The sequence below is a fragment of the Loxodonta africana genome, chromosome 26, assembly GCF_030014295.1.
Source record: "Loxodonta africana isolate mLoxAfr1 chromosome 26, mLoxAfr1.hap2, whole genome shotgun sequence".
NCBI lineage: Eukaryota > Metazoa > Chordata > Mammalia > Proboscidea > Elephantidae > Loxodonta > Loxodonta africana.
Window position 1 is genome coordinate 30,683,282 of NC_087367.1, and position 23,098 is coordinate 30,706,379.

Genomic DNA, 23,098 nt, shown 5'->3' on the forward strand with positions numbered 1-23,098 from the left:
TGTGAGTTTTAAATACCATTAGTAGATAATTAAGAAAACTTTACTTATATTATTGCTAATAATATCTTGATTATGTGTTCTTATATTTTTCAAAGTTATTTCATATATTTGACATATGATTCAATAGTCCTCTGAGGAAGATACGAATAGTGCTTTTTTACTTGTCTATTTTATAAGTCAGGAGACAGAGTCAAATGGAGTTTAAGTGACTAACTTAAATTCAAAACACTAGTGGTAAAAAATATTTTTTTTTTGGAATAAGTAATCACCACACATATATAAAAGTTAATTTTCTGTGTTTTTTTTTCAAGAATTTAATAGTTACTAGAAAAATAATGAAAGATTTGAAAAGGAATTATCAATACACCATGGAAATATTTAGTATTTGAAATTACATCAAAATATTCTTTAAAATATACATGATTTTTTTCTATAGAACTTAGTTGATAAACCTGTAGCTAGACAAATTCAATATTAAACAACCATAAATGTAAGCAATAACATTATATATTATTGTGCACAGAAAGAAAATTGCTAGATCAAAGCTCAACAGTGATTTATATAAACGGCATAATATAAAGTTAAATAGTTCAGATGCTTAAATTTGCAATATTTTATGTCAAGTATTTCATTATATAATTATATGTCACTACAAATTTATGTATATTGTTTCTCTTTGGAACCTTTTTATACTTTACATATTTTGCTAATTTGTTGCTATGCCTTGCCCATTATAGGTGGTAGAACAGGAATTCTCATTAACTTCAACAATTGCTTTCAGTGTGGCTACTGTTTTCTGTGACTCTAATTGTAAAACAAACTTTTCATCTTACCTTTGATACTATCTAGTTTGTCATCAGTAGGAAGGTATTTGCATAAAAAGACATTACCCTTGTAAACACTTCCAAATTATTGCGAGGAAAAAAGAGACACTGAATCATTATCGAGCTCATTAGAAGGAAGAAGCTTTGCAAGTGCAAAATATTATCACTTGATCTGACAAATATCAGTACATTATGAAGTATAACATTCAGTTATCTACTACATGCAACAGAAAAGAAATGCTTTGTTATGTCCTGCTAAAATGTTATTCTGAAATTACTTTTTAAAATTTGTCTGGCACTTCACTTTTGTCATTAAAGAAAAAAGTGGGCTTCACTTAATTCAGAAAGTCATTGTTTCCTTTCAGGATAAGCTGATTGAACGGTGTCTTAGTTATCTAGTGTTGCTATGATGGAAACACCACAAGTGGGTGGCTTTAATAAACAGAAGTTTGATAAACAAAAAGCAGTTTCTTGCCTCTTTGTGGGCTCTAGGGGAAGGTCCTTATCCTCAGTCTTCCCCTGGGTCCTTTCTCAGTGCAGGGACCCTGAGTCCAAAGGATGCACACTGCACTCCTAGTTCTTTATGCTTGTTGATAATGAAGTCCATTCTCTGCTCGCTTCTCTCTTTTATGTCTCAGAAGAGATTGACTAAAGATGCAACTTAATCCTGTAGATTTAGTCCTTTTGCATTAACATAACTGCCTCTAATCCTGTCTCATTAACATCATAAAGGCTAGGATTTACAACACATAGGATAATCACATCTGATCACAAAATGTTGGACAACCACACAATCCTGGAAATCATGGCCTAGCCAAGTTGACATACATTTTTTGAGAGACACAATTCAATCCACAGCAGGAAGCATAAACAGCACGGTGAATAGTAGTTAATGGACAAAGTGAACCAACGAAAAAGCAGAGATTGTCAGAATGGTTGAAAAAAAACAAGAGTAGTATATATGCTGTCCATAAGAGCACATGAATTGAAAATAAATAGAAAATACACTAAGCAAACAGTAAACAAAAGAAGACTGTAGTGGTTATATTAATATCAGATGTCGAAACAAATGTATTACCAGAAACAGAGACACTTTATGATAAAAAATGGGTCAATTTAATAAAAGGACATAAGAATCATAAATATGTCTGTGCTCAGTAACAATCTTTAAAATACATGAAGCAAACATTAACAGAATAAAGGAAGAAATAGACAACTCTAGAATCATAGCTGGAAATTTTAACTCCTGTCTTTCAGCCAATGATAGAAAAAATAGATAAAACAAGAGTAAAGAGGTAGGCTATCTGAACAACACTACCAACCACACTGATATAATTGATGTTTACAGAGCACTACACCCACCAATGAGAGAATAGACATTCTATACAAGTACACATGCTATTTTTATAAGAATAAACCATATTCAGGCACATCAAAGAAGCTCAATAAACTTTAAAAGATGGAAATTATAAAAAGCATGTTCACGAGAGGTGGGGCCAAGATGGCTGACTAGGTAGACGTTACCTCGGATTCCTCTTGCAACAAAGACTCGGAAAAAGAAGTGAATCGATCACATACATGACAATCTACGAACCCTGACCAACAAACACAGATTTAAAGAGTTGACCTGAGTGACAGAGACTGAGAATGAAAAACCACAGGGAAGCAGCGACTGTTTTCGGAGCCTGGAGCCAGCGTCCCAGTCAGGAAACCTTGGCGCTGGGCTTTGGACTGGGCGCAGGGGAGCTGAGCACTGCATCCTGTGATGGCACAAACACGGGACGCAGCCCTACCCCCCTGAAATGACCTCAGGGGAAGCCCAGCCAGTGCATGCAGGCAGCGCAGTGACGCAGCTGACAGGAGAAGTCACCAGGAAGCAGCGACTGGTTTTGGAGCCGGGAGTGCGGCGTCCCTGACGGGGAACCTTGGCACTGGGCTTTGGACTGGGAGCGGAGGAACTAACCTCGGCTTCTGAGACAGCGCAAGCATGGGACGCGGGCCTGACCCTCGGGGGAAATCTCTACCCAGCCAGTGCACACAGTCGACGACACGCCCCTCAGGAATCTCAGATAAAACAGTCATCCCAACCAAGAAAAGTGACTTTGTCTATATTCCGGTGTGCTACTCTCTCCTATTTATCTGAACCCTCCCCTCCCCTCCCCTTCCCAGGTGGCTTCATTAACATTGGAATTTCCTGAGCTAGAAAGTAAACTGCCCTGTGGTTTTTCTTTCTTTTGTTTTTGTCTTTTCCTAACCCATTCTCCTGGCCTGAGAGAAGCAACTACAAAAAACCCAGGGACCAAAAATCCATCCGTAATTGAACTAAAAACACAGAACCAGCACCAGCCAAGCATATGTGATCCACAGTCTCGGGTTTCATCCCTACAGGGAACAAGGCGGCTATTACAATGCAAAGGCATTTCTGATAGGGATCTGACTGCAATTATTTTAGCGGAATTACTGGAAAGACAAGTTTTCCAGGTCTGATATCTCTGCGTATTCAACAGAGCCCTCACTGACCCACAGCAGGGAACTGTGGGCTGAAGCTTCCCCCAGACCACCTAGCCTCCTGCCTTAGGGGTATAAGGAGGGTGACACCTACCAATCTCTAGAGGTACTTGCATTGGTGGCCTAAGGTACAGCTGCAGAGCCCACCCACCAACGTGCTTTGGAAATAGAGACACCTAACTTACTGACACTTGGGGGAAGCCTGTCAGCATCCTGCCCCCCTGGAGTGTGAACGCCAGCTGCTAATAGAATCTGGTGCACACAACTATCACCACTACTTCTCGAGGTGGATAGGTGACACTCTGCATCACACACTTGATGACCCAAAATCAGATTCTACTCAACAATAGTGAATGGACTCAGGCTTATATATCTGGTAACAGCCCAAACCAGCTGGTAATAGGACATAAGTGAGTCAAGGGCTACAACATTCAAGACAGCACAATCTCGTAGCCCATCCACGTATATTGAAAGAAAACAAAACAAGATAAGACTCAGTGAGCAAATATAGAATAAATCACTACAATATCTTAGTGATGCCTCGGAGACAGCAGTCGATATCAAACCACATAAAGAAGCAGACCATGACTGCTTCTACAACTCCCCAAACTAAAGAATCAAAATCTTTCCCAAATGAAGATACAATCCTGGAATTGCCAGATACAAAATATAAAAAACTAATTTACAGAATGCTTCAAGACATCAGGGATGACCTCAAAAATGAAATAAGGCAATCTACAGAAAAAGCCAAGGAACACACTGATAAAGCAGTTGGAGAAATCAAAAAGATTATTCAAGAACATAGTGGAAAAATTAATAAGTTGCAAGAATCTATAGAGAGACAGCATGCAGAAATCCAAAAGATTAACAGTAAAATTACAGAATTAGACAACACAATAGGAAGTCAGAGGAGCAGACTCAAGCAATTAGAATGCAGACTGGGAGATCTGGAGGACCAGGGAATTAACACCAATATAGCTGAAAAAAAATCAGATAAAAGAATTAAAAAAAATGAAGAAACCCTAAGTATCATGCGGACTGTATCGAGAAGAGTAACTTGCGTGTGATTGGAGTCCCACAACAGGGAGGGGCAACAGAAAACACAAAGAGAATAGTTGAAGATCTGTTGGCAGAAAACTTCCCTGACATCATGAAAGATAAAAGGATAGCTATCCAAGATGCTCATTGAACCCCATTTAAGATTGATCCAAAAAGAAAATCACCAAGACATATTATCATCAAACTTGCCAAAACCAAAGATAAAGAGAAAATTTTAAAAGCAGCCAGGGAGAAAAGAAAAGTCACCTGCAAAGGATAATCAATAACAATTAGTTCAGACTACTCAGCAGAAACCATGCAGGCAAGAAGGGAATGGGATGACATATACAGAGCACTGAAGGAGAAAAACTGCCAGCCAAGGATCATATATCCAGCAAAACTCTCTCTCAAATATGAAGGCGAAATTAAGACATTCACAGATAAACACAAGTTTAGAGAATTTGCAAAAACCAAACCAAAGCTACAAGAAATACTAAAGGAAATTTTTTGGTCAGAAAACCAATAATATCAGATACCAGCACAACACAAGCTCACGAACAGAGCACCCTGATATCAACTCAAATAGGGAAATCACAAAAACAAATTAAGATTAATTAAAAAAAATTTTTTTTTAAATGCTCAAAACAGGAAATCATTGAAGTCAATATGTAAAAGATCACAATAATCAAAAAGAGGGACTAAATATAGGTGACATAGAACTGCCATATGGAGAGGGATACAAGGAGATATAGAACAATACGAGTTAGGTTTTTACTTAGAAAAATAGGGGTAAATATTAAGGTATCCACAAAGAGGTATAACAACTCCATAACTCAAAATAAAAACCAAGAAAAACATAACGACTCAGCAAACATAAATTTGACTACTATGAAAATGAGGAGGACACAATTTACAAAGAAAAACATCTCAGCACAAAAAAATAAGTGGAAAAATGAAATTGTCAACAACACACAAAAAAGGCATCAAAATGACCGCACTAAAAAGATTCTTATCTATAATTACACTGAATGTACATGGACTAAATGCACCAATAAAGAGACAGAGAGTCTCAGACCGGATAAAGAAACACGATCCGTCTATATGCTGCCTACAAGAGACACACCTAAGACTTAGAGACACAAACAAACTAAAACTCAAAGGATGGAAAAAAATATATCAAGCAAACGACAATCAAAAAAGAGCAGGAGTAGCAATATCAATTTCTGACAAAAAGTTAAATCCACCACAAAGTTAAATCCACCACAAATTTCTGACTTTAAAGTTAAATCTACCACAAAGGACAAAGAAGGACAGTACATAATGATAAAAGGGACAATTGACCAGGAAGATATAACCATATTAAATATTTATGCACCCAATGACAGGGCTGCAAGATACATAAAACAAATTTTAACAGAACTGAAAGGTGAGATAGACACCTCCACAATTATAGTAGGAGACTTCAACACACCACTTTCGGAGAAGGACAGGACATCTAGTAAGAAGCTCAATAGAGACACGGAAGACCTAATTGCTACAATCAACCAACTTGACCTCATTGACTTATCAGAACTCTCCACCCAACTGCTGCAAAGTATACTTTTTTTTCTAGCGCACAAGGAACATTCTCTAGAATAGACCACATATTAGGTCATAAAACAAACCTTCGCAGAATCCAAAACATCAAAATATTATCAAGCATCTTCTCAGACCATAAGGCCATAAAAGTGGAAATCAATAACAGAAAAATCAGGGAAAAGAAATCAAACACTTGGAAACTGAATAATACCCTGCAGAAAAAAGACCAGGTTATAGGAGACATTAAGGAGGGAATAAAGAAATTCATAGAATGCAATGAGAATGAAAATACTTCCTATCAAAACCTCTGGGACACAGCAAAAGCAGTGCTCAGAGGCCAATTTATATTGATAAATGCACACATACATTAAGAAGAAAGAGCCAAAATCAGAGAACTGTCCCTACAACTTGAACAAACAGAAAGTGAGCAACAAAAGAATCCATCAGGCACCAGAAGAAAACAAATCATAAAAATTAGAGCTGAACTAAATGAATTAGAGAACAGAAAAACAATTGAAAGAATTAACAAAGCCAAAAGCTTGTTCTTTGAAAAAATTAACAAAATTGATAAACCATTGGCCAGACTGACTAAAGAAATACAGGAAAGGAAACAACCCAAATAAGAAACGAGATGGGCTACATCACAAGAGACCCAAATGAAATTAAAAGAATCATATCAGATTATTACAAAAAATTGTACTCTAACAAATTTGCAAACCTAGAAGAAATGGATGAATTCCTAGAAAAACACTACCTACCTAAACTAACACAATCGAAGTAGAACAACTAAACAGACCCATAACAAAAAAAAACACATTGAAACGGTAATCAAAAAACTCCCAACAAAAAAAAAAAGCCCTGGCCCGGATGGCTTTACTGCAGAGTTCTACCAAACTTTCAGAGAAGAGTTAACACCACTACTACTTAAGGTATTTCAAAGCATAGAAAATGACGGAACACTACCTAACTCATTCTGTGAAGCCACCATATTCCTGATACCAAAACCAGGTAAAGACATTACAAAAAAAGAAAATTACAGACCTATATCCCTCATGAACATAGATGCAAAAATCCTCAACCAAATTCTAGCCAACAGAATTCAACAACATATCAAAAAAATAATCCACCACGACGAAGTGGGATTTATACCAGGTGTGCAAGACTGGTTTAATATTAGAAAAACCATTAATGTAATCCACCATATAAATAAAACAAAAGACAAAAACCACATGATCCTATCAACTGATGCAGAAAAGGCATTTGACAAAGTCCAACACCCATTCACGATAAAAACTCTCGGCAAAATAGGAATTGAAGGAAAATTCCTCAACATAATAAAGGGCATCTAGTTTTTTTTATACAAAGCCAACAGCCAACATCACTCTAAATGGAGAGAGCCTGAAAGCATTTCCCTTGAGAACAGGAACCAGACAAGGATGCCCTTTATCACCTCTCTTATTCAACATTGTGCTAGAGGTCCTAACCAGAGCAATTAGGCTAGACAAAGAAATAAAGGGCATCTGGATTGGCAAGAAGGTAGTAAAATTATCTCTATTTGCAGATGACATGATCCTATACACAGAAAACCCTAAGGAATCCTCCAGAACACTACTGAAACTAATAGAAGAGTTTGGCAGAGTCTCAGGTTATAAGATAAACATACAAAAATCACTTGGATTCCTCTACATCAACAAAAAGAACATCAAAGAGGAAATAACCAAACCAATACCATTCACAGTAGCCCCCAAGAAGATAAAATACTTAGGAATAAATCTTACCAAAGATGTAAAAGACCTGTATAAAGAAAACTACAAAGTACTACTACAAGAAACTAAAAAGGACCTACTTAAGTGGAAAAACATACCTTGCTCATGGATAGGAAGACTGAACATAGTAAAAACGTCTATTCTACCAAAAGCCATCTATACATACAATGCACTTCCGATCCAAATTCCAATGGCATTCTTTAATGTGATGGAGAAACAAATCACCAACTTCATATGGAAGGGAAAAAAGCCTCAGATAAGTAAAGCATTACTGAAAAAGAAGAAAAAAGTGGGAGGCCTTACTCTACCTGATTTCAGAACCTATTATACAGCCACAGTAGTCAAAACAGTCTGGTATTGGTACAACAACAGACACATAGACCAATGGAACAGAATTGAGAACCCAGGTATAAATCCATCCATATATGAGCAGCTGATATTTGACAAAGGCCCAGTGTCAGTTAATTGGGGAAAAGAGAGTCTTTTTAACAAATGGTGCTGGCATAACTGGATATCCATTTGCAAAAAAATGAAACAGGACCCATACCTCACACCATGCACAAAAACTAACTCCAAGTGGATTAAAGACCTAAACATAAAGACTAAAATGATAAAGATCATGGAAGAAAAAATAAGGACAACCTTAGGAGCCCTAATACAAGGCATAAACAGAATACAAAACATTACCAAAAATGATGAAGAGAAACCAGATAACTGGGAGCTCCTAAAAATCAAGCACCTATGCTCATCTAAAGACTTCACCAAAAGAGTAAAAAGACCACCTAGAGATTGGGAAAGAATTTTCAGCTATGACATCTCCGACCAGCGCCTGATCTCTAAAATCTATAGGATTCTGTTAAAACTCAACCACAAAAAGACAAACAACCCAATCAAGAAGTGGGCAAAGGATATGAACACGCACTTCACTACAGAAGATATTCAGGCAGCTAACGGATACATGAGAAAATGCTCTCGATCATCAGCCATTAAAAAAAAAAAAAACTTTTTTTTTGTTTTTAGAGAAATGCAAATTAAAACCACGATGAGATTCCATCTCACTCCAACAAGGCTGGCATTAATCCAAAAAACACAAAATAATAAATGTTGTAGAGGCTGCGGAGAGATTGGAACTCTTATACACTGCTGGTGGGAAAGTAAAATGGTACAACCACTTTGGAAATCTATCTGGCCTTTTCTTAAAAAGTTAGAAATAGAACTACCATGAACCCAGAAATCCCACTCCTCGGAATATACCCTAGAGAAATAAGAGCCTTCACACAAACAGTTATATGCACACCCATGTTTATTGCAGCTCTGTTTACAACAGCAAAAAGCTGGAAGCAACCAAGGTGTCCATCAACGGATGAATGGGTAAATAAATTGTGGTATATTCACACAATAGAATACTACGCATCGATAAAGAACAGTGATGAATCTGTGAGACCTTTCATAACATGGAGGAACCTGGAAGGCATTATGCTGAGTGAAATTAGTCAGAGGCAAAAGGACAAATATTGTATAAGACCACTATTATAAGATCTTGAGAAATAGTATAAACTGAGAAGAACACATACTTTTGTGGTTACGAGGCGGGGAGGGAGGGAGGGTGGGAGAGGGTTATTTACTGATTAGTTAGTAGATAGGAACTACTTTAGGTGAAGGGAAGGACAATACTCAATACATGGAAGGTCAGCTCAACTGGACTAGACCAAAAACAAAAAAGTTTCTGGGATAAAATGAATGCTTCAAAGGTCAGCGGAGCAAGGGCGGGGGTTTGGGGACTATGGCTTTAGGCGACTTCTAAGTCAATTGGCAAAATTATTCTATTATGAAAACATTCTGCATCCCACTTTGAAATGTGGCATCTGGGGTCTTAAATGTTAACAAGCGGCCATCTAAGATGCATCAAGTGGTCTCAACCCACCTGGATCAAAGGAGAATGAAGAACTCCAAGGTCACACGATAACTATGAGCCCAAAAGAATGAAAGGGCCACACGAACCAGAGACTTACATCATCCTGAGACCAGAAGAACTAGATGGTGCCTGGCCACAACTGATGACTGCCCTGACAGGGAGCACAATGGAGAACCCCTGAGGGAGCAAGAGAAGAGTGGGATGCAGACCCCAAATTCTCATAAAAAGACCAGACTTAATGGTCTGACCTGAGACTAGAGGAATCCCAGTGGTCATGGTCCCCAAACCTTCTGTTGGCCCAGGATAGGAACCATTCCCGAAGACAACTCATCAGACGTGGAAGGGACTGGACAATGGGTAGGAGAGAGATGCTGATGAAGAGTGAGCTACTTGTTTCAGGTGGACCCTTGAGACTGTGTTGGCATCTCCTGTCTGGAGGGGAGATGGGAGGGTAGAGAGGGTTAGAAACTGGCAAAACAGTCACGAAAGGAGAGACTGGAAGGCCTGACTCATTAGGGGGAGAGTAAGTGGGAGTATGGAGTAAGGTGTATATAAGCTTATATGTGACAGACTGACTTGATTTGTAAACGTTCACTTAAAGCTCAATAAAAATTATTACAAAAAAATAAAGAGCATATCCAAAAGGCACAAAAAAAAAGTATGTTCACTGACCACAATGGAATTTAATTAAAAATCAATAATTATAAGATAAGAGGGAAAGTCTCATACTTTGAAAGTTGAACAACATAATTCTAAATAATCATTAGGTAAAAAGAAATCATAGGTATACTAAGAAAAAAAGTTTTGAATTGAATAATAATGAAATATAATATATCCAAATTTGCGAAATACAATTCAAGCATTCTGAGAAGCAAATTTATAGCCTTAAAAGACTATATTAGAAAAGAAGAATGGTCTGAAACGAATATGTAAGCTTCCACTTTAAGAAACTAAAAAAAGCACAAATTACACCCACAGCCAAAAGAAGGAAGAAAATTATAAAAAAACAGATAATAATGAAATAGGAAAGAGAAAAATAATGGAAAAAATAAATAAAACCACAGCTGTCCTTTTGAAAACAAAAAAAAAGAAAAAAGAAAGTTGACAAACCTCTAGCTAGAATGCTCAAGAAGAAAAAAAAAAAAGAGAGAAGATGTAAATAAGCAGTATCAGGAATGGAAGGGAAATATTTGTACCAAGTGTTCAGGCATTAGAAGGATAAAAAGTTAATTTTCTGTGCAAGTTTATGCAAATATATTTAACAACCTATGTTAAAATGAACAAATTCCTCAAAATAAATTACTAAAGCTGATTGATAAAAGTAGAAAAATTGAACAGTTCTATATCAATTAATAAACTGAATTCACAGTTAAAATCTCCCATAAAGAAAACTTCAGACCCCAATGGCTTCACTGGTGTAAGCTGAGAAGGGAGGAAAGCCAGACACAGATATTAGGAGGAGAGCTGACAGACCAATATCCTTCAAAAATCTTTACCAAAATATTAGCAAATTGAATCCAATGGTCTATAAGAAAAACAATTCATCAGGACTAAATGGAGTTTATTTATCCCAGGAAAGCAAGGTTGGTTTAGCATAGAAAAAAAAAAATCAATGAAATAAATCATATTAGGTAAATAAAAGAGAAAAAAAACATTATTTTAATAGATGAAGAATTAACATTTAGCACCCTTTCATGATAAAAGTACTCATTAAACTAAGGATAAAATTAAAGTCTCTCAACCTGATTAAGGGCATCTACAAAACATTTTTATTGTGCTTTAAGTGAAAGTTTACAAATCAAGTCAGTCTCTCACACAAAAACTTATATACACTTTGCTACATATTCCCAACTGCTTTCCCCAATAAGACAGCCCACTCCCTCCCTCCACTCTCTCCTTTCGTATCCGTTTCGCCAACGTCTAACCCCCTCAACCATTTCATCTCCCCTCCAGGGAGGAGATGCCAACATAGTCTCAAGGGTCCACCTGATTCAAGAAGCTCAATTCTCACCAGCATCCTTCTCCAACCCATTGTCCAGTCCAACCCATGTCTAAAGAGTTGGTTTCGGGAATGGTTCCTGCCTTGGGCCAACAGAAGGTCTGGGGGCCATGACCACCGGGGTCCTTCTAGTCTCAGTCAGACCATTAAGTCTGGTCTTTTTATGAGAATTTGGGGTCTGCATCCCACTGCTCTCTTACTCCCTCAGGGGTTTTCTGTTGAGTTCCCTGTCAGGGCAGTCCTCGGTTGTAGTGGGCACCATCTAGTTCTTCTGATCTCAGACTGACGTAGACTCTGGTTTATGTGGCCCTTTCTGTCTCTTGGGCTTGTAATTACTTTGTGTCCCTGGGGTTCTTCATTCTCTTTTGATCCAGGGGGGTTGAAACCAAGTGACGCATCTTACATGGCCGCTTGCTAGCGTTTAAGACCCCAGAGACCACACTCCAAAGTGGAATGCAGAATGTTTTCTTAATAGATTTTGTTATGCCAATTGACTTAGATGTCCCCTGAAACCGTGGTCCCCAAACCCCTGCCCCTGCTATGCTGGCCTTCGAAGCATTCAGTTTATTCAGGAAACTTCTTTGGGTTTAGTCCAGTTGTGCTGACCTCTCCTGTATTGTGCATTGTCTTGCCTGTCACCTAAAGTAGTCCTTATCTACTATCTAAATAGTGAATACCCCTCTCCCACCCTCCCTACCTCCCCTCTCTCAGAACCATCAAAGAATATTTTCTTCTCTGTTTAAACCTTTTTTGAGTTCTTATAATAGTGGTCTTATATAATATTTGTCCTTTTGCAACTAATTTAACTCAGCATAATGCCTTCCAGATTCCGCCATGTTATGAAATGTTTCAGAGATTCATCACTATTCTTTATCAGTGCATAGTACTCCATTGTGTGAATACACCATAATTTATTTATCCATTCATCCATTGATGGGCACCTTGGTTGCTTCCATGTTTTTGCTATTGTAAACAGTGCTGCAATAATCATGGGTGTGCGCATATCTGTTTGTGTAAAGGCTCTTATTTCTCCAGGATATATTCCAAGGAGTGGGATTGCTGGATCACATGGTAGTTCTATTTCTAGCTTTTTAAGGAAGCGCCAAATTGATTTCCAAAATGGTTGCACCATTTTACATTCCCACCAGCAGTGTAGAACTGTTCCAATCTCTCCACAGCCTCTCCAACATTTATTATTTTGTGTTTTTTGGATTAATGCCAGCCTTGTTGGAGTGGGATGAAATCTCATTGCAGTTTTGATCTGCATTTCTTTAATGGCTAATGATCGTGAACGTTTCCTCATGTATCTGTTAGCTACCTGAATATCTTCTTTAGTGAAGTGTCTATTCATATCTTTGGTCCATTTTTTTAATAGGGTTATTTGTCTTTTTGTAGTTGAGTTTTTGCAGTATCATGTAATTTTAGAGATCAGACACTGATTGGAAATATCAAAGCTAAAAACTTTTTCCCAGTCTGTAGGTTTTTTTTTTTTTTTTTTAAGGTAGTGTTTTTACTCTTTTGGTGAAGTCTTTGGATGAGCATAGGTGTTTGATTTTTAGGAGCTTCCACTTATCTAGTTTTTTTTCTGCATTCTTAATGTTTTGTATGCTGTTTATGCCATGCATTAGGGCTCCTGACATTGTCCCTATTTTTTCTTCCATGATCTTTATTGTTTTAGATTTTATATTTAGGTCTTTGATCCATTTTCAGTTAGTTTTTGTGCATGGAGTGAGGTATGGGTCTTGTTTCATTTTTTTGCAGATGGATATCAAGTTATGCCAGCACCATTTGTTAAAAAGGCTGTCTTTTCCCCATTGAACTGTTTGGCGCCTTTGTCAAATATCAACTGCTCATATGTGGATGGATTTATGTCTGGATTCTCAATTCTGTTCCATTGGTCCATGTATCTGTTGTTTTACGAGTACCAGGCTGTTTTGACTACTGTGGCGGTATAATAGGTTCTAAAATCAGGTAAAGTAAGGCCTCCCACTTTGATCTTCTTTTTCAGTAATGCCTTATTTATCTGGGGTCTCTTTATCTTCTATATCAAGTTGGTGATTCGTTTCTGCATCTCATTAAAGAATGTCGTTGGGATTTGGATCAAAATTGCATTAAATGTATAGATCACTTTTGGTAGAATAGGCCTTTTTATAATGTTAAGTCTTCCTATCCATGAGCAGGGTACTTTTTCACTAATGTAAATCTCTGCTGGTTCCTTGCAGAAGTGTACTGTAGTTTTCTTTGTATAAGTCTTTTACATCTCTGGTAAGATTTATTCCTAAGTATTTTATCTTCTTGGAGGCTACTGTAAATGGCATTGATTTCGCGATTTCCTCTTTGATGTTCTTTTTGTTGGTGTAGAGGAATCCAACAGATTTTTGTATGTTTATCTTGTGTCTTGATACTCTGCTGAACTCTTCTATTGGCTTCAGTAGTTTTCTGGAGGATTCCTTAGGGTTTTCTGTGTATAAGATCATGTCATCTGCAAATAGAGATACTTTGACTTCTTCCTTGCCAATCTGGATGCCCTTTATTTCTTTATGTAGCCTAATTACTCTGGCTAGGACCTCCAACACAATGTTGAATAAGAGCGGTGATAAAAGACATCCTTGTCTGGTTCCCCATCTCAGTGGAAATGCTTTCAGGCTCTCTCCATTTAGGGTGATGTTGGCTGTTGGCTTTGTATAAATGCCCTTTATTATGTTGAGAAATTTTCCTTCTATTCCTATTTTGCTGAGACTTTTTATCATGAATGAGTGCTCAACTTTGTCAAATGCCTTTTCTGCATCAATTGATAAAATCATGTGGTTCTTATTTTTTTTTTATTTATGTGGTGGATTACATTAATTGTTTTTCTAATGATGAACCATCCCTGCATACCTGGTATGAATCCCACTTGCATGGTGAATTATTTTTTTGATATCTTGTTGAATTCTATGGGCTAGAATTTTGTTGAGGATTTTTGCATTTACATTCATGAGAGATATAGGTCTATAATTTTCTTTTCTTGTGGTGTCTTTTCCTGGTTTTGATATCCGGGATACGGTGGCTTCATAGAATGAGTTTGGTAGTATGCCTTCCTTTGAATGCTCTGAAATACCTTTAGTAGTAGTGGTGTTAACTCTTCTCTGAAAGTTTGGTAGAACTCTGCGGTGAAGCCATTCGGACCAGGGCTTTTTCTTGTTGGGAGTTTTTGTATTACCTTTTTAATTTCTTTTTTTTGTTTTGGGTCTATTTAGTTGTTCTACCTCTGTTTGTGTTAGTTTGGGTAGGTAGTGTGTTTCTAGGAATTCATCCATTTCTTCTAGGTTTTCATATTTGTTAGAGTACAATTTTTCATAGTAGTCTGATACGATTCTTTTAATGTCAGTTGGGTCTGTTGTAATATCACCCCTCTCATTTCTTATTTGCATTATTTGCCTACTCTCCTGTCTTTCTTTTGTCAGTTTGGCCAGTGGCTTATCAATTTTTTTGGTTTTTTCCAAAAACCAGCTTTTGGTCTTGTTAATTCTTTCAATTGTTTTTCTGTTTTCTATTTCATGTAGTTCAGCTCTAATTTTTATGATTTGCTTTCTTCTGGTGCCTGTGTGTTTCTTTTGTAGCTCTCTATTTGGTGAAGTTGTAGGGATAATTCTTTGATTTGGGCCCTTTCTTCTTTTTGAATGTGCACATTTTTTGATATAAATTGGCCTCTGAGCTCCACTTTTGCTGTATCCAAAAGTTCTGATAGGAATAGTTTTCATTCTCATTGGATTCTATGAATTTCTTTATTCCATCCTAATGTCTTCTATAATCCAGTCTTTTTTGAGCAGGGTATTGTCCAGTTTCCAAGTGTTTGATTTCTTTTCCCTGCTTTTCCTGTTATTGATTTCCACTTTTATGTCCTTATGGTCAGAGAAGATGCTTTGTAATATTTCAAAGTTTTGGATTCTGCTAAGGCTTGCTTTATGCCCTAATATGTGGCCTATTCTAGAGAATGTTCCATGTGCACTAGAAAAGAAAGTATAGTTGGTTGCTGTTGGATGGAGTGTTCTGTATATGCCTATGAGGTCAAGTTGGTTGATTGTGGCATTTAGACCTTCCGTGTCTTTATTGAGCTTGTTTCTGTGTGTCCCGTCCTTCACCGAAAGTGGTGTGTTGAAGTCTCCTACTATTATTGTAGAGCTGTCTATCTCACTTTTCAATGCTGATGTTTTTTTCTGTATTTTTCAGCCCTGTCATTGGGTGCATAAATATTTAATATGGTTATATCTTCTTGGTGTATTGTCCCTTTAATCATTATATAGTGTCCTTCCTTATCCTTTCTGATGGATTTAACTTTAAAGTCTATTTTGTCAGAAATTAATATTGCCACTTCTGCTCTTTTTTGATTGTTGTTTGCTTGATATATTTTTTTTCCATCCTTTGAGTTTTAGTTTGTGTCTCTATACCCTAGGTGTGTCTCAAGTAGGCACCACAGCGACGGATCTTTTTTTTAATCTGTTCTGCCACTCTCTGTCTCTTTATGGGTGTATTTAGTCCATTTACATTCAGGGTAATTATGGATAGGTATGAATACAGTGTTATCATTTTGATGTCTTTTTTTGTGTGTTCACAGCTTCTTTTTCCTACTTAATTTTATGTGCTGAGTAGATTATCTTTATATATTGTCCTTTCCTCATATTTGTTGTTGGTGATTTTGTTTCTGTTGAGTCTCTATTTTTTTCTTTTATTTTATTTTGATGAATAGGATAGTTTGTTTTCTTTGTGGTTACCTTATTTTTTACCCGTCTTTTTCTAAATTTAAAACTTATTTCTTTGTATCACCATATCTTCCACTCCATATGGAAGGTGTATGATTACATTTCTTTGTCCCTCTTTATTATTCTAATGTTTTCTTGTTTTATATAATAACATCTCTGTTACCCTGTTTTGAGCTTTTTTTTATTATAATCTCGTTTTGTTTTTTTGGATTTCCCTGTCTGCGTTGACTTCTGATTGCTCTGCCCAGTGTTCTAGTCTTGGGCTGATACCTGATATTATTGATTTTCTAACCAAAGAACTCCCTATAGTATTTCTTATAGTTTTGGTTTGGTTTTTACAAATTCCTTAAACTTGTATTTGCTGAAAATGTCTTAATTTCACCTTCATATTTAAGAGAGAGTTTTGCTGGATATATGGTTCTTGGCAGACAATTTTTTCCTTCAATTTTTTAAATATGTCATCCCATTGCGTTCTTGCCTGCATGGTGTCTGCCGAGTAGTCTGAGCCTATTCTTATTGGCTCTGCTTTGTAGGTGACTTTTCATTCAGTCCTCGCTGCTCTTATAATTCTCTCTTTATCTTTGGTTTTGGCAAGTTTTTGGATTATAATATGTCTTGGTAACTTTCTTTTACAATCTACCTTATATGGAGTTCTATGATCATCTTGGATAGATATCTTCTCGTCTTTCACAATATCAGGGAAGTTTTCTGCCAACAAATCTTCAACAATTCTCTCTGTATTTTCTGTTATCCCTCCCTGTTCTGGTACTCCAATCACTCGTAGGTTATTTCTCTTGATAGAGTCCCACATGATTCTTAAGATTTCTTCATTTTTTAAAATTCTTTATTTGATTTTTCTTCAAATATATTAGTGCCAAGTGATTTATCTTCGAGTTCAGAAATTCTAGCTTCTACTTGCTTAATTCTGCTCCTCCAACTTGCTGTTGAGTTGTCTACTTCTGTAATTTTATTGTTAATCTTCTGAATTTCTGATTGCTGTCTGTCTATGGATTTTTCCAGCTTATTAAACTCTTCATTATGTTCCTGAATAATCTTTCTAATTTCTTCAATTGGTTTATCTGTGTGTTCCTTGGCTTGTTCTGCATATTGTCTCATTTCCTTCCTGTTTTCTTAAAGGGTTCTATATATTAAAGTTTTGTATTCTGCATCTGGTAATTCCAGGAATGCACTTTCATCTATAAGATCCCTGGTTTCTTCATTTTGAGAGCCTGTTAAGGTGATCATGGTCTGTTTCTTTATGTGACTTGACATTGACTGTTGTCTCCGAGCTGTCTATAACTTATTGTATTAGTTTATGCTTGCTTACTATGTCATAGCTTCTTGCTTTGTTTTGTTTTGGTATATCCCTATGGGTTGCTTGAGTGGGCTAACTTGATTATTTTTGCCTTTGGAGCTCTGACATCCTGTCCCCAGATGGTTAGAGGTGTTATTAGGTATATAAGTCTAGGAGTCCATTCAGTTTTCTTGTATGAATTCAGCTCAGGTGTCCAGGTAGCTGATCATGAAGTGTGTGGTACAGGCTCTGTCCTACAGTCTTAGAGGGGCAGCGGTGATTGGCGTATATACTGGTATCTGATTGCAGCAAGGGGTCATTCTCTGAACAAGGCAGGGGCCTGAGAATCGACCCCCCAGTGTCTCTGAGGAAAGCGAGTCCCTGTTCCCTAGAGTTTGCAGGTGGGTGGGTTATGCAGAGAGACCATGAGCACCAAAAGTTTTTGGTTGTAAGGACTGGGAGGTACCAGTTCTCTTTGGACCCCTTTGCGGGTGGCTGGTAACCTGAGTGGAGCTACTGGTCCTTAGGTTCCTGTTGTGGGTAGGTGGGGGCCTTGTTTAATAGGCAAAGCAATGTCAAACATCAAACACCCACCTCTCCACTGCACAGCTGAAATGGTTGGAGTCTGCCAACAAGGGCCTATTCTTCTGAAATAGATCCACACAGGTCCATGCAGGAGGGAAAGTTGCTCAACCTCCATGGACGGATTTTGCCTGGGCAGGAGCCACTTCTCTCCTGAGCTACCCCAGTTAGTGAAGCTAGAAAATTTTCTTTTCCCCCAAATGCAAATTTTTTCCTTCCCCAATGCTGAGAGGGTGGCTCTAGGTGCTCAAGAGTTCCTATCTCAGGCCCAGGGAATTCAGCTTCTGAAGCTGGTTTGCGGGTGGGGGGGTGCATTAAAATATATGGAAGTACTTAGCTTTTGTGGAGAGGTGTTTGTGGGCTGTGTGGTTGGCTGCTTCTCCCTGAGGAAAGTAGAGCCAAATATTAGTACCAGCCTGCTGCCACTGCTCCTGGAATGGTGCCTGAGGGCTCCCCATGGTTCATTTCCAGTAACACCTCTCCGCTTCTGAACTGTCTCTTCCTCGTCCTGCCCCTCAGTTCATTTTCTAGGCTTGCCTCTGATGCTCTGGGCTCCTATCTTGTCATAAATATACTCATTTCACTTGTTTTTTTGGGGGGGTCTTTGTTGTAAAGACGGCTCATTGGAAGTGTCCATTGCGCCATCTTGGCTCTGCCTCCTACTTCCCAGGCATCATTTTATTTGATGTTTGCATATGCCAGTTGCTACGGTTCTTTTAAGTATTCTCTCTGGAGCTCTTCAAAGGAGTAATCTACCTGTACTGAAGCATATGGCAGAAGGTCAGACCAATATAGAAAAAATATAAAGTTGGACAATACAATTTTTTCAATTCATTTTTTGTTTAGCAATAGGCTCAGTACAAATAGAGATGAGCAAAACCTAATTTCTTTCTTCTTCTCAAGGAAATCATGGTCTAACTGGAGAAAGTGCCATTACTGAAATAACACTAATAAACATATAATTCCAAGCTAAGTAACACTTTTGAATGGGGTGACATAGCCAGAAGAATTAAAGACATGTTTTCACAGGAATAAAGCTCTATCTGAGACTTTAAAGGTGATGAGAAAGTAATTAGACTAAGAGGAGAGGATGAATATTCCTCGTGGAGAGATCACTGTGGACATTCTTGTAGCATATCTACAGAGTATATGGAATTGAGAGAAAGTCATCACAGCATGAGGTGTGTTGGGGAAGTGGGTCACAAGCAAATATAAGAATTAAGTAGGAACCAAACCACACAAGAATTTAAAGGTCAAATTAAGCTATTTCCCCTTTAGTCTAGTATAATAAGCCAAAACAAAACCCGTTGCTGTGGAGTTGATTCTGACTCATAATGACCCTATAGAACAGAGTAGAACTGCCCCATAGAATTTCTAAGACTATAATCTTTACAGAAGCAAACTGCCTCAGCTTTCTTTAGTGCAACAGCTGAGCTATATGAAGAACAGGACGTCAAGATTAGAGGAAGACTCAGTAACAACCTCCTGTGTACAGATGACACAACCTTGCTTGCTGTAAGTGAAGCACTTACCGATGAAGATCAAAGACTACAGACTTGAGATACTAAAGGAAGTTCTCTGGTTAGAAAATCAATAATATCAGATATCAACCCAAGACTAGAACACAGGACAGAGCAACCAGGTATCAACCCAGATATGGAAGTCACAAAAATAAATCAAGATAAAAAAGACACTCAAAACAGGGAAGCAATGATATCATTATGTAAAAGATGATAGCATTAAAACAATAAAGAGGGACTAAGAAATGTAGTCATCTTTCATATGGATGTGGAAGTCAAGGCGATATAAAGAAATAAAACTGAGGTTTAAACTTAGAAAAATAGGGGTAAACATTAAGATAATCACAAAAGAGACTGACAATCGTACACATCAAAATAAAATAGAAGAAAAACATAAAGACTTAGCAAAAACAAAATCATCAACAACAAATATGAGGAAAAGACAATATATAAAGATAAATTACTCAGCACAAAAAATGAAAAGAAAAAAAAACTGTCAACAACACACAAAAAAATGTTTTTTTTTTCTTACCTATTCATGATTGTAAATGGACTAAATGCACCAATAAAGAGACAGAGTTGCAGAATGGACAAAAACACGATCCGTCTATATTCTGCATACAAGAGACACAACTTAGACTCAAAGACACAAACTAAAACTCAAAGGATCAAAAAAATATATCAAGCAAACAACAGTCAAAAAAGAGCAGGAGTGGCAATATTAATTTCTGACAAAATAGAATTTAAAGTTAAATCCACCGCAAAGGATAAAGAAGGATGCTATGTAATGAATAAATGGACAATACAGCAGGAGGATATAACCATATTAAATATTTACACACCCAATGACAGGGTTTCAAGATACAAAAACAAACTCTAACAGCATTGAAAAGTGAGATAGACAGCTTCACAATAATAGTAGTAAACTTTTTCCATGAACAAATATATGCACACCCATGTTCATTGCAGCACTGCTTACAATAGTAAAAAGTTTGAAGTAACTAAGGTGCCCATCAACAGATGAATGGATAAATTATGGTATATTCACACAATGGAATAGTACATGTCGATAAGGAACAATAACGAATCGTGAAACATTTCATAATATGGAGGAATCTGGAAGGCATTATACTGAGTGAAATTATGCAGTCGAAAAAGGAAAAATATCCTGTGAGACCACTATTATAAGAACTCAAGAAATAGTTTAAACAGAAGAAAATATTCTTTGATGGTTACAAGGGTTGGGAAGTAGGGAGGGAGGCGGGTATTCTATTCACTAATTAGATAGTAGACAACTATTTTAGGTGAAGGGAAAGACAACACACAATACAGGAGACGTCGGCACAAGTGGACTAAACCAACAACAAAGTAGTTTCCTGAATAAACTGAACACTTCGAAGGTCAGAGTAGCAGAGGAGGGGTTTGGGGACCATGGTTTCAGGGGACATCTAGGTTCAATTGGCATAATAAAATCTATTAAGGAAACATTCTGCACCCAGCTTTGGTTACTGGTGTCTGGGGTCTTAAACGCTAGCATCTAAGATACATCAATTGGTCTCCACCCACCTGGAGCAAAGAAGAATGAAGAACACCAAAGATACAGGCTAATTATGAGCCCAAGAGACAGAAAGGACCACATAAATCAGAGACTTCATCAGCCTGAGACCAGAAGAACTAGATGGTGCCTGGCCACAACCAATGACTGCCCTGACAGGGAACACAACAGAGAATCCCTGACGGAGCAGGAGAGCAGTGGGATGCAAACCCCCAATTCTCATAAAAAGACCAGACTTAATGGTCTGACTGAGACTAGAGGGATCCCAGAGGTCATGGTCCCCAGAACTTCCATTGGCCCAAGACCGGAACCATTCCCGAGGCCAACTCTTCAGACAGGGATTGGACTGGACTGTGGGATAGAAAATAATACTGGTGAGGAGTGAGTTTCTTGGCTCCAGTGGATACATGAGACTCTGTGGGCAGTTCCTATCTGGAGGGGAGATGAGAAGGCAGAGGGGGATAGAAACTGACTGAATGGACATGGGGATTACAGGGTGGAGAGAAGGGCTGTGATGTCTCATTAGGGGGAGAGGAACTAGGAGTACACAGCAAGGTGTATACAAATTTTTGTATAAGAGACTGGCTTGATTTATAAACTTTCAGTTAAAGCACAATTTAAAAAAGAAAAAAGGCTACAGCCTTCAGTATGGATTACACTTCAACATATAGAAAACAAAAATTATTACAACTGGAAAAATAAGCAACATAGTGATAAAAAGAGAAAAGACTGAAGTTGTTAAGGATTTCGTTTTACTTGGATCCACAATCAACATCCATGGAAGCAGCAGTCAAGAAATCAAAAGACACGTTGCACTGGGCAAATCTGCTGCAAAAGACCTCTTTAAAGTGTTCAAAAGCAAAGATGTCACTTTAAGGACTAAGGTGTGCCTGCCTAAAGCTATGGTGTTTTCAATTTCTTCATATTCACGGGAAACTGGGCAATGAATGAGGAAGACTGAAGAAAAATTCACACCATTGAAGTTACAGTGTTGGCAAAGAATGCTGACTATCCCATGAACTGCCAAAAGAACAAACAAATCTGTCTTGAAAGAAGTACATTCAGAATGCTCCTTGGAAGTGAGGATGGCGAGACTTCATCTCACATACTTTGGGCATCTTATCATCAAGGACCAGTCCATGGAGAAGGACGTCATGCTTAGTAAAGTAAAGGGTCAGGAAGAAGAGGAAGACCCTCGATGAGATGGGCTGACACAGTGGCTGCAACAATGGGCTCAAGCAAAGCAACAATCATGAGGATGGCACAGGACCGGACCGGGCAGTGTTTTGTTGTGTTGTACACAGGATAGCTATGAGCTAAAACCAACTAAATGGCACCTAACAACAACAAGAATAACAATAATAGTACTGAAGTAGGGGCCCTGGTGGTGTGCTGGTTAACCGCACAGCTAATAACCAAAAGGTACGTGGTTTGAACCCACCAACCTCTCAGTGGGAGAAAGATACGGCAGTCAGCTTCTGTAAAGATTACAAAACCAACCAAACCTGTTGCTGTTGAGTCAATTCTGACTCATAGTGACCCTATAGGATACAGTAGAACTGCCCCATAGAGCTTCCAAGGAGCACCTGGTAGATTCTAACTGCTGAGCTTTTGGCTAACAGCCGTAGCTCTTAACCACTACACCACCAGCCTTGGAAACCATATGGGACAGTTCTACTTTGTCTTACAGGGACGCTATGAGTCAGAATCGACTCAACTGCAATGGGTTATATTTTGTTTGTTTAAATACTGAAATGGAGAGAAGTTCTAAGTCAAG